General features: G+C 51.2%; 4 non-coding genes across 4 annotated transcripts; 2 read left to right on the forward strand and 2 right to left on the reverse strand.

Moving 5' to 3' along the window:
- Nucleotides 1-5,618: 5,618 nt before the first annotated feature.
- On the forward strand, nucleotides 5,619-5,690 carry Trnag-ucc. Its single transcript has one exon. It is a non-coding gene; the product is annotated as a tRNA-Gly (tRNA).
- A 324-nt stretch (nucleotides 5,691-6,014) lies between these two features.
- On the reverse strand, nucleotides 6,015-6,088 carry Trnai-aau. Its single transcript has one exon. It is a non-coding gene; the product is annotated as a tRNA-Ile (tRNA).
- A 5,817-nt stretch (nucleotides 6,089-11,905) lies between these two features.
- On the reverse strand, nucleotides 11,906-11,978 carry Trnam-cau. The gene has a single exon. It is a non-coding gene; the product is annotated as a tRNA-Met (tRNA).
- A 6,377-nt stretch (nucleotides 11,979-18,355) lies between these two features.
- Nucleotides 18,356-18,427, forward strand: Trnag-ucc. The gene has a single exon. It is a non-coding gene; the product is annotated as a tRNA-Gly (tRNA).
- The last annotated feature ends 339 nt before the right edge of the window (nucleotides 18,428-18,766 follow it).

Below are 18,766 nucleotides of genomic sequence, written 5' to 3' on the forward strand. Positions count from 1 at the left end.
TTTCAACTAAAAGCATATTTCGCTTAGAAGGAAAATATTCTCCCTCTTGACTAACGTCAGTCATTCCGATGTGGCAGAGAGTTGTTAGAAAACAGGTGTCAACGCAGCACAACAGCACAACATGAGAGTTTATGTCGATGTGTGCATCACACGAAAGAAATAGAAATCACCGAAAAGTAATAAAATGAAATCGCGACAGTCAGGGAACAGAAATTAAGAGACTGGAAAAACACTCCTGCAACTATGAATGTTCCACACAAACAGGCTGTATCTTCTAAAATACCCATGAAGTCTTGTGAACAAAATAAAATTCCTCAAAATTAAAAGGACACTCCTCTCTTGGAGATAAAACCAGAACGACCCGTAGTGAGTTTGTGGCACAATTCACCAACCAGAACACAAATAAAACAAATAAAAGAAGGAAAAAGAAATAAAAAGTGGAACGTGTCAGCTCAGTAAATCTCAGTTCAAGGTGTTTGCCGCAGTTCCATTTCATAGCTGTAATCCAAGGCCGCCTTCAAAAAATTCGTAAACAGTTCGCGAAATTGAACGCAATCCTTCAGTGTCATATACTGGGCCCACAAATAATCCAGGTAAATCACAGTATCAGTGACGGCCATATCGATAAGGGCATAAATCGTATGCCCTAAGATCCAGACAGTGGCGTTATTTTTCGTCCGCGGGAAAGCTTTGAAGTTAGGCACTATCACACGACGAACAGTCACAAGGTGAGGAGGCGTTCTATTAATGTGGGCGACCATTCGTTGACACAGCCGCCATACCGTCGACACCGATGCACACTCAAAACGATGTTCCTGTGTGTACACAGCACCACATCTTCCACAGTTGGTAGAGGGAAGGAGATGAATGTCGGCAAGCCACTGGTTCGTCGCTAGGGTGTTGTTGACGATCTTAAACCAGAGCGCACTCACGTCCGACTGCAGCACCGGGTTGTTGATGTTTGCCCACACGTTCACCCATTCCACTGTGGGGTTCCGGAACACCAGTTTATGACGCGGAGGTTGTCCAGTCAGGGCAACGTAGAGCCCGCGGGCGGTCCTGTGTCTGTCGGTAGCCGTTGACAGAGCGTAGCTCCTCGTTAAAAAGTACTCCCGTATGTAGGACATCTTATACGGGATGGCCGCGAGAGAGACGGGCGCCGCTTCAGAGCGTGGGCGGTAGAGCTCCAGGAGTGCCGCGGTGCTTTCTGCCGGGTTGTCGGACTGCAGGGTGGCTGTCCGGTGGACGAGCAGAGCGCCACATTTGCGTGGAACGTCGGTGAAACCGAGGCCGCCCAGCTGCCTGTCGCTGACACAGGTCGAAGCCTTGACTTTAAAAATTTCATTCCGCCACAGGAGCCAGTAGACTGCCTGCGTAATCGCCCTCGCTATCGGCTTCGGAACACTAAGCGGTTGGGCGATGTACCACGCATTCGATAAGATGAATGTGTTAATGACAGCCACCCGTTGATGTAAGTTGAGTCGGCGACCTGAGTGGCTGCGACATAGGGCCTTCACAGTGCCAAGAATTCGCCTCCAGTTTAAAACTTGCATTTTTTGTGGGCACGCTACAATGTCGAGTCCTAAAATTATGTGGGTGCGCACAACACGGAACCAGTCCTGTTCAGCAGATAGTCCCCGCCGACCCAGTGGTACCAATACAGTTTTCCGCGTATTCAGAACGGCGCCAGAGGCACGTTCGTACAATATCAGAACATCGCGAACTCTGTCCAAGTCGTGTGCCCGCCCCATGAAAAGTCCCACGTTGTCAGCATAGGCAGCACATTTGAGAGAGACGTGACAGACCTGGACACCGTCAATGACTCGACCGGCTGCGCGCAAAAACGGGTCGAGCGCAATGACAAATAGGAGCATTGATAAAGGACAGCCCTGTCTGACGGATCTTGTAATAGGAATGGGCGGCGACTGCCAACCATTGATGACAATTACGGACGTCGCCGACGTTAAAAGATTCCGTATAGCATCGAGAAAGTGGCCGCCGAACCCCAGTTTTGTCATGACGGACAGAAGATAATCGTGCCCGATACGGTCGAATGCATTGGCAAAGTCGATGGAGAGAATGCCAGCGGACAGGTCATTAATGGCTGCGTACGCGACCACGTCTCGGTATGAAGCCGCAGCGTAAAAAATGCGTCGGCGTTGCATACCACACGACTGAAAGGGACTGATTATCCTGTCCATGACCACACTGAGTTTCGTTGCGAGGCATCGTGCCGCCAGTTTATAATCTGCATTTAAAAGTGTGATAGGGCGTAACGCCTCAACACGGCATGCTGTCGGTGTCTTCGGAATTAATACGATACACAGTTCAAGGAACTGCGAAGGGACAGCAGCACCACGAACAATTTCATTTATCGTGATCGTCAATGTCTCACCGAAAATATCCCAATAATCCAGGTAAAATTCTATGGGAAGACCATCTGGACCTGGAGACTTCCCCCGACGACACGAACGCAACACGTCTTTCACATCGTCCTGTGACAATATCTCAGCCAGTGACCGTCGGTCAGAGTCGGAGATGACAGTATCCACTTCATCTAACAGAACGGAAAGTGCTACGTCGTCGGCAGCTGTCCGTCCGAACAATCTCTTAAAGTCGTCGGTGACGTGGGGAACGATCTCATGCTTCGCCGTGAGACGAGCACCAGTGTCCGTGATGAGGGTGGTAATGTCTTTCCTCCGCGCCAACCGTTTCTCGCGTGCCAAGTGGTAAAGCGTTGGCACTTCGTCAGTGGTCTCACACTGCGGTCGGCTCCTGACCAGAACACCTCGTGCCTTGTGGAGGTGATGCTGGAGTATCTTGCTTTTAATTCTATTCAAACGTGCGCGTAAGTTTTGATCTGGCGCCACGGGCGCATCAAGCGCATCTTGGAGGCACTGCTAATAAAAGGCAATGGTGCGCCTCTCCCAAAACGACGCCTCCCTTGCATACCGCATCGCAACACTGCGCAACTGCGGTTTGGCTAAGTCGACCCACCATTGTAAGACCGAGGCATAACTTCCCCGTTTTTCAGAACAAAACAGCCACACGTTCTGAATCTCGCAACGTAAACCGGCGTCAGAGAGGTGACGGGTATTGAGTTTCCAAACACGGGAAGGTGGCGCCTGCCTATTTGCCAGTAATTGCACGTCACACACAACACCGCAGTGATCGCTAAAAGCGACGGGATGTACCGCAACCCTATGAAGGTAGGTTTGAAGCGGCCGCGACACATAAATGCGATCAATTCTGCTGGCACCGTTCACATAAAAATGTGTGTATTGCGTCGTGACAGGATGAAAATGACGCCAAACATCGATCAAGTCATTTGTCACAATTAGTTGGGAAAGTTCCGGGCACATGGTAGCCGTGGGAAATTGATCGGCTGCGGCAGTAACACAGTTAAAATCGCCGCCAATTACTACATTGCGGGTCGACGCAAAGAACGGAACCACATCTTGATTAAAAAAAACAGAACGTGCACGTTTATGATCAGTGCCACTCGGCGCGTATATATTAATAAATGTGACATCCTGGATCGTACACGTAAGTAAGCGGCCATTCGGTAAAAATTGAACGTTAGTTGGTTGCAATACAGTTTTATAAAGAACAGCGGTGCCACAAGTACCTTCAACGTTAATGTTATAGATGACATCGTAACCAGGGAAGTTATTGAAGCGCTTAACAGTAACTTCTTGGAGCAATGCAACGTCATAGCCTCCCAAAGTTAAAAAGTCTATAAAACTTGCTATTTTATGCGCAGCTATGATGCGATTTACATTGAGTGATAAAACTGAGAAGATCTTTTGGTGTTGACGAGCGGCGGCCATTTAAAACACAGACACTCAAGTATTAGCAAGAAAAATGAGAAACGGAAGACGCAGATAAAGCGTCTTAAGCACACCAATAAAACTGTCAAGAAGCACTGCAACCCATTACGTGACTCGTGGACAATACTGTACAGAAAATTACCGTCAGCGTGCAGGAACAGCGTAACATAACGTCGCAGGTAAACGGGGCACGAATTGCAGCAGGTCCGCCGAAAGCCGCTAATGGGATCCAGGGTCGTCCTCCTCCTGCTTCCACCAGGGCGTCTCCGTTGGTCGGTCGGTCGGTTGGGCGCGACCACCAGCGGTGTCTGTGTACGTGGCCTCGTCCACCTGTGTTGTTGCTGTACCGGCGGCCGACGTCGCCGAATGCCTGCGTGTGCGCTGCGGCAGCTGCTCGCTACTTTGCTCGCTTTTGCGCTTCGCAGCATGCGCACCCTGTTCGCGCGCCGTATTTAAGAACACCTTGAGATGTGCTGTTTGTTCCCTTATACGCTCCTGGCGCGCAGAGCTGTCGGAGGCAGGGGGGCACGATGTCTGAACTTCACTCTCACTGCCACTCTCTGATACAGGGGTGCACGGTAAATCATCTGACTGCTGACTCCTAGTACCCTTATTTTTATTTTTCTTTGTACGCCCTTTCCTCGGTGCCAGGGGAACCTCTTCAGGCGTGGGAGGCGGTGGTAAGGAGGTGTCCATCTCTTCCGAAATAGCAGCTGGTGTATTATCCGAAACATCTGGGACCTCCTTAGCAACTGAATCCGATTCTACCACAGCCGAGGACAAAATGGGAGCGTCCTCCATTCGATCCTGTGGCGCGTCTACAGTAACATGCACCTCACTCGGGACGTCCTCAGCACGAATGGGGTCGGCAGGGCGGGGTTGTGATACAGTGCCCGCTACTACTTCACTCATTAGTGGCACAAAGTGGCCACCAGTAGCCGCAGCGTCACTACGTGGGAGCTGCACGGGTCGTCTACGGGGACAATCAACACGTAAATGCTCAGTGGAATGACAAATTGAGCATGTGGGTGGCTGGCCGATATACGTCACTTGAGCCCTACAGCCCGCAATCATTACGTAGGATGGAATGTGTTTCTTCAAGTCAATGCGGACACTACGTACTCCACTATTAACCTGGTACCGGTACGCACTAGACCACTTTTCGTTAACTACCGACAAGACAACGCCGTACTGAGTGAGAGCACGTGCAATTAAATCATTGCCACATTCAGGGGGCACATTAAATACTCGAACCGTTCTAACACCATAACCCGAGGGCACAATCTGCACATCACTGACTGTGCCATCGACATGCCTAAATTTACGCACTCCGCCAAATTTTTCAACAAATTTTTCACAGATGTCGCCGGAAAAGAACTTCAAAAATAGCGAATATTGCGCGAAATCCAACTGAAAAGTGTCCACTAGATCTTCCGGGATTTTCAAATCTTCGAATATAAATTCGTGGATTTCAAAAGCGGTGGGCCGCAAAGCATTTCTATCGAACACAAACTGCGCAGTGTTTGCCCTAGTAACTGTCGACATGGTACTCACGTTGAAGAAACTTGAACACGTGGACCTCGAAACACTCGCTGAGCGCCGCCCCGCGATGTAAACAAAGCCGCAACCGCTCCGCTGCTCCGCGCGATGTGCGCAGATACGCTGTCCGAATGCGTCTGGATGTGCTCCCCTACCCTGCCTCGAAATGCGCCTGCCAGGTACGATCACCTTCGGCCGTTGCCGACGGGCGGGAAGCCGACACAGCGCGGAGGCGGGGCGCTCGCTTGTGCGGTGGTGGTGTAATGGTCAGCATAGTTGCCTTCCGAGCAGTTGATCCGGGTTCGATTCCCGTCCACCGCAGCAGGCTTTTAATTTCGCGTATGAGTACTTCTGCCACGCGCTCTTAAATTATTGTTTTTCCGGCCTCCTACTCGCTGCATACCAGCCCTTAGTGTGTCTCGACTTGTTACGCATCGGCAATCGGACATTTTCTTTCATTTTCTCTTTATCGGTTGAGAACCAGTGTAGTCAAGATATTATGGCCATTGCCGAGTGAATGCTGTAGCGCTTCCCGACGAGTCGCGTTCGGATCCTCTGTCAACTTCCACGCAGGGTGATGATCTTTTGGTCATCACACTCGCCAGCTGAAATCGGCGCTGCCTTTTCGTAGTAGTAGAAGAGTAGTGGCCCGTGGGGGGATCGAACCCACGACCTTCGCGTTATTAGCACGACGCTCTAACCAACTGAGCTAACTGGCCTCGGCAGATGCAGTTGCTCAGCCCTACGCTGGAAACAGGTGGCATGAAGCCATACACCATTTCTATGGTCGTCGTGTGTCTGCTTCCCTAGTCTATATTCTGCTGACGGTCACGAAACAGTAGCTATATTGCGAGCAGGACGGGAAACGGCCGCTCGGACAGCTCAAACTTGTCACGATTCGTGTGGAAAAAATTCCGTTCCGGTACCGGGAATCGAACCCGGGCCTCCTGCGTGAAAGCCAGGTATCCTAGCCACTTTTTTATTTTTTTTTTAATTCCGGGAATCGAACCCGGGCCTCCTGGGTGTGAGCCAGGTATCCCAGCCACTTTTTTTTTCCAACTCCTTAACCACTTTTTTTTTTAATACGTTATAACATGAAATGAAGATGCCCCTCCTGGTCCAAAATCATATGGTTCCCTTCCGGAAACGCATGTTCGCTGGGGACAATGGGGAGATAGACTTTCCGACCTTCCAGACGCTAGGCCGTCTTCTCGATGCAAATTTATAACCGGTGAATTCGAAGAGGCCCTTTTTTTATGCATGGATTCTTTGTGTATCGTTACACAATTGTTACATGTGTAGATACCACCATCTCCATACCGCGATATATAGACTAACTGCTCATGCCTATCATCAACGGTTCACCAGAAAGTCTTCAAACACCTTCATAAGAAAATTGGCATAATGTTTGCGGTATGTCTGTGTTCGCTTCAGTATCGAGTGTTCGTTCTCCAAGAATGATCTGTACTCTCCTACGTCATGCTCCGACGTGCTGAATAGGTAGTACACAGTTACCCCCATTAACCAATGTACTGCGTATCTCTTCGTTCGCGGGTACGGGTTATCATCAGGGCAGAATAGGGACATCATTGAAATGGCGTGCGGCGCCGTGCGTTGGATGAAGGCCAATAGGCGACAAAGCAGTTGCCACACGTCCTTTGCAGCCCCGCAAACTAGCCGGTGGAGGTTCGTATCTTGCAGTTGGCACGTCGGGCACAGAGGCGATGCCGCGAGATGAATCTGGTTCAGACGTGACTGCGTTGGGTATTTATGATTCACGTAATAGTACCATGTGGCCCGCGCCGCCGTCGGTAAGTTAGGGGGGTGGATATTGCACCAGACCGCAGTCCAGTCGTACCGAGGATATTTGCTTTCAACCACATTCCGTCGCTGTCGCAACATGAGGGTGCCGTACACACTGCGGACTGCGGGCAGGTCGTCAATGCGCAGCATCTTCCGCAGGTAACTGTAGTCCAGCAGAAAAGTACGGCAGTGACACAAGGCCGTTGGGATGTGGTGAATATCGATCGGCGGGTCCAGGTTGGGTGGCATGATTTCCGTCAGGAGGAAGGAGATCAGACGGTTGTGGTCGCGTTTCCAATGCCATAGCGTCAGTCGCACGAACAACGCCAAGGCATTGATGAGTCCGAGGCCCCCAGCTGTCAGCGGGAGAGTGAGCGTCGCGTTACTTACTTTAAAGAGACGTCCGTGGTTCACGTAATGGCCGAAGACTGCCTGGAGTCTGTCCGCTGTCGCCCGCGGCATGGGAAATATTCGCGCTATATATATAATCTTCGACACCAGGTAGGCGTTAACGAATTCGACCTTTTGCAGCGCATCGAGGGACCGTAAGGTGTGCAGTCGGATACTGGCGCGGATATTGTGCAAGAGGCGTTTGTAGTTGAGAGCGATCGTGCGGCGCATATTCTTAGTGTACGTTACTCCCAAACATTTCATCTCTGTAAGCACCTTAATGCGGGTTTCTGGTTGCGCGGGTAACCCGCGTCCAATGTGCATAATTCCCGATTTCCGCCTGTTGAGCTGTGCACCAGCCACTTTGCCGTATCTCTCAATCAGAGCTATTGCCATGTCAATCTCTGCGTTCGAACGTACTAAGATGACGACATCATCCGCGTAAGCCCGGTACACAAATTTATCATCTCGCACAGTGACGCTCCGTAGCGTTGTGTGGAGTTGAACCAACAGCGGCTCAATCGCAAGGGCAAACAAGCTCATGGAGAGGGGACACCCCTGTCTGACAGAGCAGTGTATCTGTACGGGTCCTGCTAAAAGTCCGTTTACTAAGACTATTGACTCTGATCCATGAAGAAGCCGCAAGACAGACGCAATGAGCCGTTGTGGAACACTCATCGCCGTCAGTGTTTCGCGGAGAAAGTCATGGCCGACTGCATCAAACGCTTTCTCTAAGTCGACAGCAAGCAGGGCACCTTGCATTCTACACGCATCTGCGATGGCTATCAGATCACGGTAGTCACATAACGCCATATGAATAGCGCGATTGTCACCGACTCCAGTCTGGTGTTTTCCCGTTAACTGTGTAAGGGCCGGTCGGAAGCGAAGGGCCAGGAGTCGTGCAAAGAGTTTGTAATCACTGTTAAGCAGTGTTATCGGCCGGAATTGATGCACAGAGTATCCGGAAGATGTCTTCGGGACTGGAATGATGAGTCCCTGCGTAAATTCGCGAGGGACTGCCACATCAGGATTGAGTAGCTCCTGGCACAACTGTCTCAACATCGGCCTTAGGATACTTTGAAATTCTCTGTAGACTTCTATAGGCAGTCCATCGGGCCCAGGGGATTTATTCTTGCGACCCTTTGCCAAGGCCGTCGCCACTTCCTCTTCCGTCACATCTTCCTGCAGTGCACCAACAGTCGCGCGATCGAGTCGGCGCGGCAGGGCCGTGAGTATGTCATTAAGTGCCTCTCGATCTGTTGTCTTCTGCGAGTACAGACTGGCATAGTACTCCACGAACCCTTTTTTGATCTCGGCCTGTGTGGTTAACCGCCGGTCGTCCACCGTCCGAAGTGCCGTGATGAGTTTCCGTGTATACTGCCTCTTTTCCCCTACCACGTGGTGCAATGAGGGTCGTTCGTGCGCGACCTCATATCCCAGTCGTGCTCGAATGACGGTGCCATCCATCTTGTGGCGCATGAGATGCAACAGTTTGGCTTTGACGCAGTTGATTTCTACAAGACTAACCGGTCGTTGTGCGGGACGGTTGTACATGTCACGGAGAACACTAAAGTAAAATTCCACCGTGTCATAGTACCATTGCATCCTCTCGCGGGAGTAGTTCATTAGTGTCCTCAAGGCCGGTTTGGCGCTATGTAGCCACCAGAGGAGCACCGACTGATAGGCGTGTGTGCGACGTAAGCATTTCGTCCAGGTGTCGGTGACTTGTACACGGCAATCACGATCCTGCAGAACAGCGACATTCAATTTCCACAATCCTCTGCCGCGATAGGTTGCCTGGCGCTCCGGAGTGATGGTGCAGATATATGCCAAATGACCTGAAAAGATCGTCGGCCAGAGTTCCGACTGCTGAAGACTGAGACGAAGCCCGCGCGACGTATATATGCGGTCCAGGCGGCTCGCTGACGTAGCCGTGAAGTACGTGAACCCCGGGGCTTCTCCATGAAGGCAGGTCCATGTGTCCAGCAAGGCCATGTCACGTTTAATGGCAGAGAGCTCCGGGCATGTGTTGTAGTTCGGCGTCTGGTCACGGGGTGACAGCACGCAGTTGAAGTCACCCCCGAAAACGACGTGATCGTACCTGCCCGCGAACAGGGGCATTATGTCAGTCTTATAGAATTCCGAGCGGGCGCCTCTATTGCTTGAGCCAGATGGAGCGTAGACATTAATAATGCGGACGCCAGCGAGCGTAAGCGCTGTACCTCTCGCCGAAGGTAGAAAAGCGACGTCCGTAACTTCGAGACCCTCTTTGGTTAAGATGGCAGTGCCCAATTCGTGTGCGGTACCAGGATGGACATGAGCGGTATATGTGCGCAAGGACTGGAGATCCGACTCCCTGACCTCTTGTAACAGGGCGATATCGACTTCCGCCGCTCGTAACATGTCACTGAGAAGCTGCAGTTTACGAGCACTGCTGATTTTATTAATGTTGATTGTCGCTATGCGATACGCCTGTTGAGGGTTCATTGGACACAACTCCGCGACACCTTCTGCTTTTAGGTTCGCTGTCCTTTCTCCGAGCCGTCGACCGGCTCACTTGATCCTGGTCGTAATGCGTTACCCATGGTAGCATGGGTGTCGTCCACGGCCAGTGGTTGGTCCGTCGTTCCGGAATCCTGAGCGTCAAACTCAACATCATCAGCCCAATTGACTTCATTATGCACAGGGGCGGGGCGGTGCAAGTTCGGAAGGTTTCGATCCGGCTCATCACATGGTTCAAGGGGTCGCGTCGTACTCACATCCATGGGGGTCGCACTGCAGGCGTCAACGCCACAGTGACCAGGGGGGCTGGCCTCTCGCTGCGTAGGGGCCTGGTCTGTTACAGAACTCGTCGCCGGAGTGCCGCGCTGCGTTTGTGCAATCCGTGTGGCTTTTTCACGATATGGGCGAGCTGCTTCGCCGGCATCTGGGGGCGCGATACGTTGTTTCTTGCGCTTCTTTTGTTGGTGCCGAGAAGTATGGGCTTCCTCCGCGTCTGAAGGTTGAGACTGTCCCACACTAGGTGTTTCGGAGTCCGCTCCCGTCTCGGGCGTCACGTCAGAGACCACGTCCATCACTACCGTCCGCGGAGGTTCCACATGCGCGGAGACATCCGGACTGGGGGCGTCTGAAGCCGGCCGCACAGATTGGTCTACCACCGGGGCATCCTGCAGCATGGCCGGCTCCTGTGATGCAGCGGGAGGATCGGTAACAGCGGGGAATGGCACCGCAGCTCCTCGCGCAGCCGCGACATACGTAAGTGGCATAGCTTGGGACCGCTGCGGATCGAGGTTCTCGCCCACAGGCAATTGTGCAATTCGTCGTTGTAGACACTCCGATCGTATGTGACCTTCTTTTCCACAACCAGAGCATGTACGAGGTTGTCCATCATACATGACGATCGCTCTGCAGCCACAAATGTATACGTAGGAGGGGATATGTTTCTGAAGGTCGATTCTCACTTGACGGACACCATTAAGAACAGGGTACGTCTCAAAGCTCAACCACTTCTCCTCTGTATGGGCGAGGACCGTCCCATAGTGTTGCAGGGCCCAAGTTACTTGGTGGGCAGTCACCTCAAATGGTAATTCAAAGACACGTACCGTTCTGATTCCAATGCCCGCTGGTTCCACAAGGACTGTCCCTAGTTTGCCATCGGAGTGAAGGAACTTATAGGAGCCTCCCGACGTCCGAATCAGTCGGTCATGGCAATCGTCACTGATAAGTTTCACATAGACAACACTTGCCACTATCGAAAGATGAATACCAAATAGTTCGTTTGGATCTAATTTCACTACCTCTCTCAAAAAACGTTCAACTTCAAGCGCTTTTGGTCGGGCAAAGCGGTTCTCGAACGTGAACTTTACGGTCGACTTTCGTAAAGAATGAGCCATGTGAACGTTGCCTGTGTACGATGGACGCTGCGCCGCTAGCACAACACTCGCCTCCTCCGCTAAGCTGCTGGACGCGGCGAGGACGTAAACAGCACGTCCGCGCCGCACGGCTTCTCAAGCCCGGCTGCCACTAGACCACACCGGATGAGTCCGTTTCATTCGACCGTTCGTACGGTCGCTTGTCGCATTTCGTGTCGAGTGCCGCGTAGGCGCCCTTCTCTCTTTGCGAGCATCTTTGCACATACTGACTGGCAAGGCGCGCACCTCAAACGCCGCAGAGCAATGCTTTTGGCTTCATGCTCTGCTGGGACATGAGGAAAAGGGAAGCTGTAAGTAGCAATAACAGGAAGTAAACATTTTCCCGCTGAAGCGTTGAAACGTTGTGGATAACAAACAAGAAATACGTTGGCGCCCTAGCAACAGCACCACCATCAGTCACAGAAAATTAAATGCCCCGGGTGAGGATCGAACTCACGACCTTAAGATTATGAGACTTACGCGCTGCCTACTGCGCTACCGAGGCACGGGTGCACCGCTTGTCCTGGAAACTGGGTAAATACCGTACCCAATATTAGACGTAGAGACACTGTACTTCCTGGATAACGTGTTCTGTTGCTACACGTGCACTGCCGGCCCAGTTGATTGCGGTGTTGCTGCAGCTGTTGCAACGATAGGCAGCGCTCCTTGCCGTTAAAGTTCAGTGCCTCGGAGGCACCTGGACACAGCAACTTGTGAGGCCAAGCCGACGCTAGTCTGCAGAACATCATGCGAGCGTCCTAGTGGGCACCGGCGAGTGCTGCGTTCTCGGTTCTTCTCAAGGGAATCCAGCTATATATTCTTGCGGATCGTGCATCTCAAGCGCGCAAGCCACACGGCAGCATTATCGCGGGAAAAGCAAAATGATGCATCGGCCGGGAATCGAAACTTTTTTTTTTTTATTTTAGGGCCTCCCAACTCCCCTTATAGCCCTCCTTACTCTCACCAAAATATGCCTTCTTCGGCGAGCTTCATCGCTATATTTGCTGGAGTGTCGAACTTCGTGGAACAGTGGTATAACTTAAAACAAAATCGTCTTCTGCTCAGATGGTGTGGTGTCTTCTTCCACAGAAAAATGGAGAACTAAGAGAAATTTTATCGCGGAATTCGTGGACGGTCTTCTTTCCTTCGCTGGTTCAACTCTTCTGCTCATAGTTCAACTAAACTCATATTCCGCTTAAAGGGAAAATATATTGTCCCTCCTGACTAACGTCAGTCACTCCGATGTAGCAGAGAGTTGTTACAAAACAGGAGTCAACGCAGCACAACAGCACAACATGAGAGTTTATGTCGATGTGTGCATCACACGAAAGAAACAGAAATCACAGGAAAGTAATAAAATGAAATCGCGACAGTCCGGGAACAGAATTTAAGAGATTGGAAAAAAACACTCCTGCAACTATGAATGTTCCACACAAACAGGCTGTATCTTCTAAAATACCCATGAAGTCTTGTGAGCAAAATAAAATTCCTCAAAATTAAAAGGACACTCCTCCCTTGGAGATAAAACCAGAACGACCCGTGGTGTGGGTGTGGCACAAGTCACCAACCATAACACAAATAAAACAAATAAAAGAAGGAAAAAGAAATTAAAAATGGAACGCGTCAGCTCAGTAAATCTCAGTTCAAGGTGTTTGCCGCAGTTCCATTTCATAGCCGTAATCCAAGGCCGCCTTCAAAAAATTCGCAAACAATTCGCGAAATTGAACGCAATCCTTCAGTGTCATATACTGGGCCCACAAATAATCCAGGTAAATCACAGTATCAGTGACAGCCATATCGATAAGGGCATAAATCGTATGCCCTAAGATCCAGACAGTGGCGTTATTTTTCGTCCGCGGGAAAGCTTTGAAGTTAGGCACTATCACACGACGAACAGTCACAAGGTGAGGAGGCGTTCTATTAATGTGGGCGACCATTCGTTGACACAGCCGCCATACCGTCGACACCGATGCACACTCAAAACGATGTTCCCGTGTGTCCACAGCACCACATCTACCACAGTTGGCAGAGGGAAGGAGATGAATGTCGGCAAGCCGCTGGTTCGTCGCTAGGGTGTTGTTGACGATCTTAAACCAGAGCGCACTCACGTCCGACGGCAACACCGGGTTGTTGATGTTTGCCCACACGTTCACCCATTCCACTGTGGGGTTCCGGAACACCAGTTTATGACGCGGAGGTTGTCCAGTCAGGGCAACGTAGAGTCCGCGGGCGGTCCTGTGTCTGTCGGTAGCCGTTGAAAGAGCGTAGCTCCTCGTTAAAAAGTACTCCCGTATGTAGGACATCTTATACGGGATGGCCGCGAGAGAGACGGGCGCCGCTTCAGAGCGTGGGCGGTAGAGCTCCAGGAGTGCCGCGGTAGTTCCTGCCGGGTTGTGAGATGAATGTCGGCACATAAAGTGCCCTCCGCCACACACCGTTGGGTGGCTTGCGGAGTATAAATGTAGATGTAGATGTAGATGTTGTCGGACTGCAGGGTGGCTGTCCGGTGGACGAGCAGCGCGCCGCATTTGCGTGGAACGTCGGTGAAACCGAGGCCGCCCAGCTGCCTGTCGATGACACAGCTCGAAGCCTTGACTTTAAAAATTTCATGCCGCCACAGGAGCCAGTAGACTGCCTGCGAAATCGCCCTCCCGATCGGCTTCGGAACACTAAGCAGTTGGGCGATGTACCACGCATTCGATAAGATGAATGTGTTAATGACAGCCACACGTTGATGTAAGTTGAGTCGGCGACCTGAGTGGCTGCGACATAGGGCCTTCACAGTGCCAAGAATTCGCCTCCAGTTTAAAACTTGCATTTTTTGTGGGCACGCTACAATGTCGAGTCCTAAAATTATGTGGGTGCGCACAACACGGAACCAGTCCCGTTCGGCAGACAGTCCCCGACGACCCAGTGGTACCAATACAGTTTTCCGCGTATTCAGAACGGCGCCAGAGGAACGTTCGTACAATATCAGAACATCGCGAACTCTGTCCAAGTCATGTGCCCGCCCCATGAAAAGTCCCACGTCGTCAGCATAGGCAGCACATTTGAGAGAGACGTGACAGAGCTGGACACCTTCAATGATTCGACCGACTGCGCGCAAAAACGGGTCGAGCGCAATGACAAATAGGAGCATTGATAAAGGACAGCCCTGTCTGACGGATCTTGTAATAGGAATGGGCGGCGACTGCCAACCATTGATGACAATTACGGACGTCGCCGACGTTAAAAGATTCCGTATAGCATCGAGAAAGTGGCCGCCGAACCCCAGTTTTGTCATGACGGACAGAAGATAATCGTGCCCGATACGGTCGAATGCATTGGCAAAGTCGATGGAGAGAATGCCAGCGGACAGGTCATTAATGGCTGCGTACGCGACCACGTCTCGGTATGAAGCCGCAGCGTGAAAAATGCTACGGCGTTGCACACCACACGACTGAAAGGGACTGATTATCTTGTCCATGACCACGTTGAGTTTCGTTGCGAGGCATCGTGCCCCAGTTTATAATCTGCATTTAAAACTGTGATAGGGCGTAATGCCTCAACACGGCATGCTGTCGGTGTCTTCGGAATTAATATAATACGCCCTGCAACGAACTTCGAAGGGACAGCAGCACCACGAACAATTTCATTTATCATGATCGTCAATGTCTCACCGAAAATATCCCAATAAGCCAGGTAAAATTCGATGGGAAGGCCATCTGGACCTGGAGACTTCCCTCGACGACACGAACGCAACACGTCTTTCACATCGTCCCGTGACAACATGTCATCCAGTGACTGACGGTCAGATTCGAAGATGACAGTATCCAATTCATCTAACAGAAATGAACGTGCGACATCATCGGCAGCTGTCCGTCCGAACAATCTCTTAAAGTGGTCGGTGACGTGGGGAACGATCTCATGCTTCGCCGTGAGACGAGCACCAGTGTCCGTGATGAGGGTGGTAATGTCTTTTCTCCGCGCCAACCGTTTCTCGCGTGCCAAGTGGTAAAGCGTTGGCACTTCGTCAATGGTCTCACACTGTGGTCGGCTCCTGATCAGAACACCTTGTGCCTTGTGGAGGTGATGCTGGAGTATCTTGCTTTTAATTCTATTCAAACGTGCGCGTAAGTTTTGATCTGGCGCCACGGGCGCATCAAGCGCATCTTGGAGGCACTGCTGATAAAAGGCAATGGTGCGCCTCTCCCAAAATGACGCTTCCCTTGCGTACCGCATCGCAACACTGCGCAACTGCGGTTTGGCTAGGTCGACCCACCATTGTAAGACCGAGGCATAGCTTCCCCGTTTTTCAGAACAAAGCTGCCACACGTTCTGAATCTCGCAACGTAAACCGGCGTCAGAGAGATGACGGGTATTGAGTTTCCAAACACGGGAAGGTGGCGCCTGCCTATTCGCCAGTAATTGCACGTCACACACAACACCGCAGTGATCGCTAAAAGCGACGGGATGTACCGCAACCCTCTGAAGATAGGTTTGAAGCGGCCGCGACACATAAATGCGATCAATTCTGCTGGCACCGTTCACATAAAAATGTGTGTATTGCGTCGTGACAGGATGAAAATGACGCCAAACATCGATCAAGTCATTTGTCACAATTAATTGGGAAAGTTCCGGGCACATGGTAGCCGTGGGAAATTGATCGGCTGCGGCAGTAACACAGTTAAAATCGCCGCCAACTACTACATTGCGGGTCGACGCAAAAAACGGAACTACATCTTGATTAAAAAAAACAGAACGTGCACGTTTATGATCAGTGCCACTCGGCGCGTATATATTAATAAATGTGACATCCTGGATCGTACACGTACGTAAGCGGCCATTCGGTAAAAATTGAACGTTAGTTGGTTGTAGTACAGTTTTATAAAGAACAGCGGTGCCACAAGTACCTTCAACGTTAATGTTATAGATGACATCATAACCAGGGACGTTATTGAAGCGCTTAACAGTAACTTCTTGGAGCAATGCCACGTCATAGCCTCCCAAAGTTAAAAAGTCTATAACTCTTGCTATTTTATGCGCAGCTATGATGCGATTTACATTGAGTGATAAAACTGAGAAGATCTTTAGATGTTGACGAGCGGCGGCCATTTAAAACACAGACACTCAAGTATTAGCAAAAAAAATGAGAAACGGAAGACGCAGATAAAGCGTCTTAAGCACACCAATAAAACTGTCAAGAAGCACTGCAACCCATTACGTAATTCGTGGACAATACTGCGCAGAAAATTACTGTCAGCGTGCAGGAACAGCGTAACATAACGTCGCAGGTAAACGGGGCACGAATTACAGCAGGTCCGCCGAAAGCCGCTAATGGGATCCAGGGTCGTCCTCCTCCTGCTTCCACCAGGGCGTCTCCGTTGGTCGGTCGGTCGGTTGGGCGCGACCACCAGCGGTGTCTGTGTACGTGGCCTCGTCCGCCTGTGTTGTTGCTGTACCGGCGGCCGACGTCGCCGAATGCCTGCGTGTGCGCTGCGGCAGCTGCTCGCTACTTTGCTCGCTTTTGCGCTTCGCAGCATGCGCACCCTGTTCGCGGGCCGTATTTAAGAACACCTTGAGATGTGCAGTTTGTTCCCTTATACGCTCCTGGCGCGCAGAGCTGTCAGAGGCAGGGGGGCACGATGTCTGAACTTCACTCTCACTGCCACTCTCTGTGACAGGGGTGCACGGTAAATCATCTGACTGCTGACTCCTAGTACCCTTATGTTTATTTTTCTTTGTACGCCCTTTCCTCGGTGCCAGGGGAACCTCTTCAGGCGGCGGAGGCGGTGGTAAGGAGGTGTCCATCTCTTCCGAAATAGCAACTGGTGTATGATCCGAAACATCTGGGACCTCCTTAGCAACTGAATCCGATTCTACCACAGCCGAGGACAAAATGGGAGCGTCCTCCATTCGATCCTGTGGCGCGTCTACAGTAACATTCACCTCACTTGGTACATCCTCAGCACGAATAGGGTCGGCAGGGCGGGGTTGTGATACAGTGCCCGCTACTATTTCACTCAGTAGTGGCACAAAGTGGCCACCAGTAGCCGCAGCATCACTACGTGGGAGCTGCACGGGTCGTCTACGGGGACAATCAACACGTAAATGCTCAGTGGAATGACAAATTGAGCATGTGGGTGGCTGGCCGATTTAAGTCACTTGAGCCCTACAGCCCGCAATCATTACGTAGGATGGAATGTGTTTCTTCAAGTCAATGCGGACACTACGTACTCCACTATTAACCTGGTACCGGTACGCACTAGACCACTTTTCGTTAGCTACCGACAAGACAACGCCGTACTGAGTGAGAGCACGTGCAATCAAATCATTGCCGCATTCAGGGGGCACATTAAATACTCGAACCGTTCTAACACCATAACCCGAGGGCACAATCTGCACATCACTGACTGTGCCATCGACATGCCTAAATTTACGCACTCCGCCAAATTTTTCAACAAATTTTTCACAGATGTCGCCGGAAAAGAACTTCAAAAATAGCGAATATTGCGAGAAATCCAACTGAAAAGTGTCCACTAGATCTTCCGGGATTTTCAAATCTTCGAATATAAATTCGTGGATTTCAAAAGCGGTGGGCCGCAAAGCATTTCTATCGAACACAAACTGCGCAGTGTTTGCCCTAGTAACTGTCGACATGGTACTCACGTTGAAGATACTTGAACACGTGGACCTCGAAACACTCGCTGAGCGCCGCCCCGCGATGTAAACAAAGCCGCAACCGCTCCGCTGCTCCGCGCGATGTGCGCGGATACGCTGTCCGAATGCGTCTGGATGTGCTCCCCTAGCCTGCCTCGAAATGCGCCTGCCAGGTACGATCACCTTCCGCCGCTGCCGACTGGCGGGAAGCCGACACAGCGCGGACGCGCGGCGCTCGCTTGTGCGGTGGTGGTGTAATGGTCAGCATAGGTGCCTTCCAAGCAGTTGATCCGGGTTCGATTCCCGGCCACCGCAGCAGGCTTTTAATTTCGCGTATGAGTACTTTTGCCACGCGCTCTTAAATTATTGTTTTTTCGCCCTCTTACTCGCTGCATACCAGCCCTTAGTGTGTCTCGACTTGTCTCGACTTTGCTCAGCTGACGCGAGAGCTGACGCTCTCAAATCGGCCTTTATCAAAGCGACAAGCACGAGAAACGACTGAGAGAGCTAAGGAGAGGCGAGGCGATGGACACACAGCACGCCCCCTTCATTTCACGGTGGCGTCTCCCTGACCGAATCGGGCTGTAGCTCCGAAAACAAAGGAGAAACAAAAATAGGAAGTAAAAGTGCAAATAGTGCCCTGTGTTCCCATGC

This window comes from Schistocerca piceifrons, chromosome 2 (assembly GCF_021461385.2).
Source record: "Schistocerca piceifrons isolate TAMUIC-IGC-003096 chromosome 2, iqSchPice1.1, whole genome shotgun sequence".
Lineage (NCBI taxonomy): Eukaryota > Metazoa > Arthropoda > Insecta > Orthoptera > Acrididae > Schistocerca > Schistocerca piceifrons.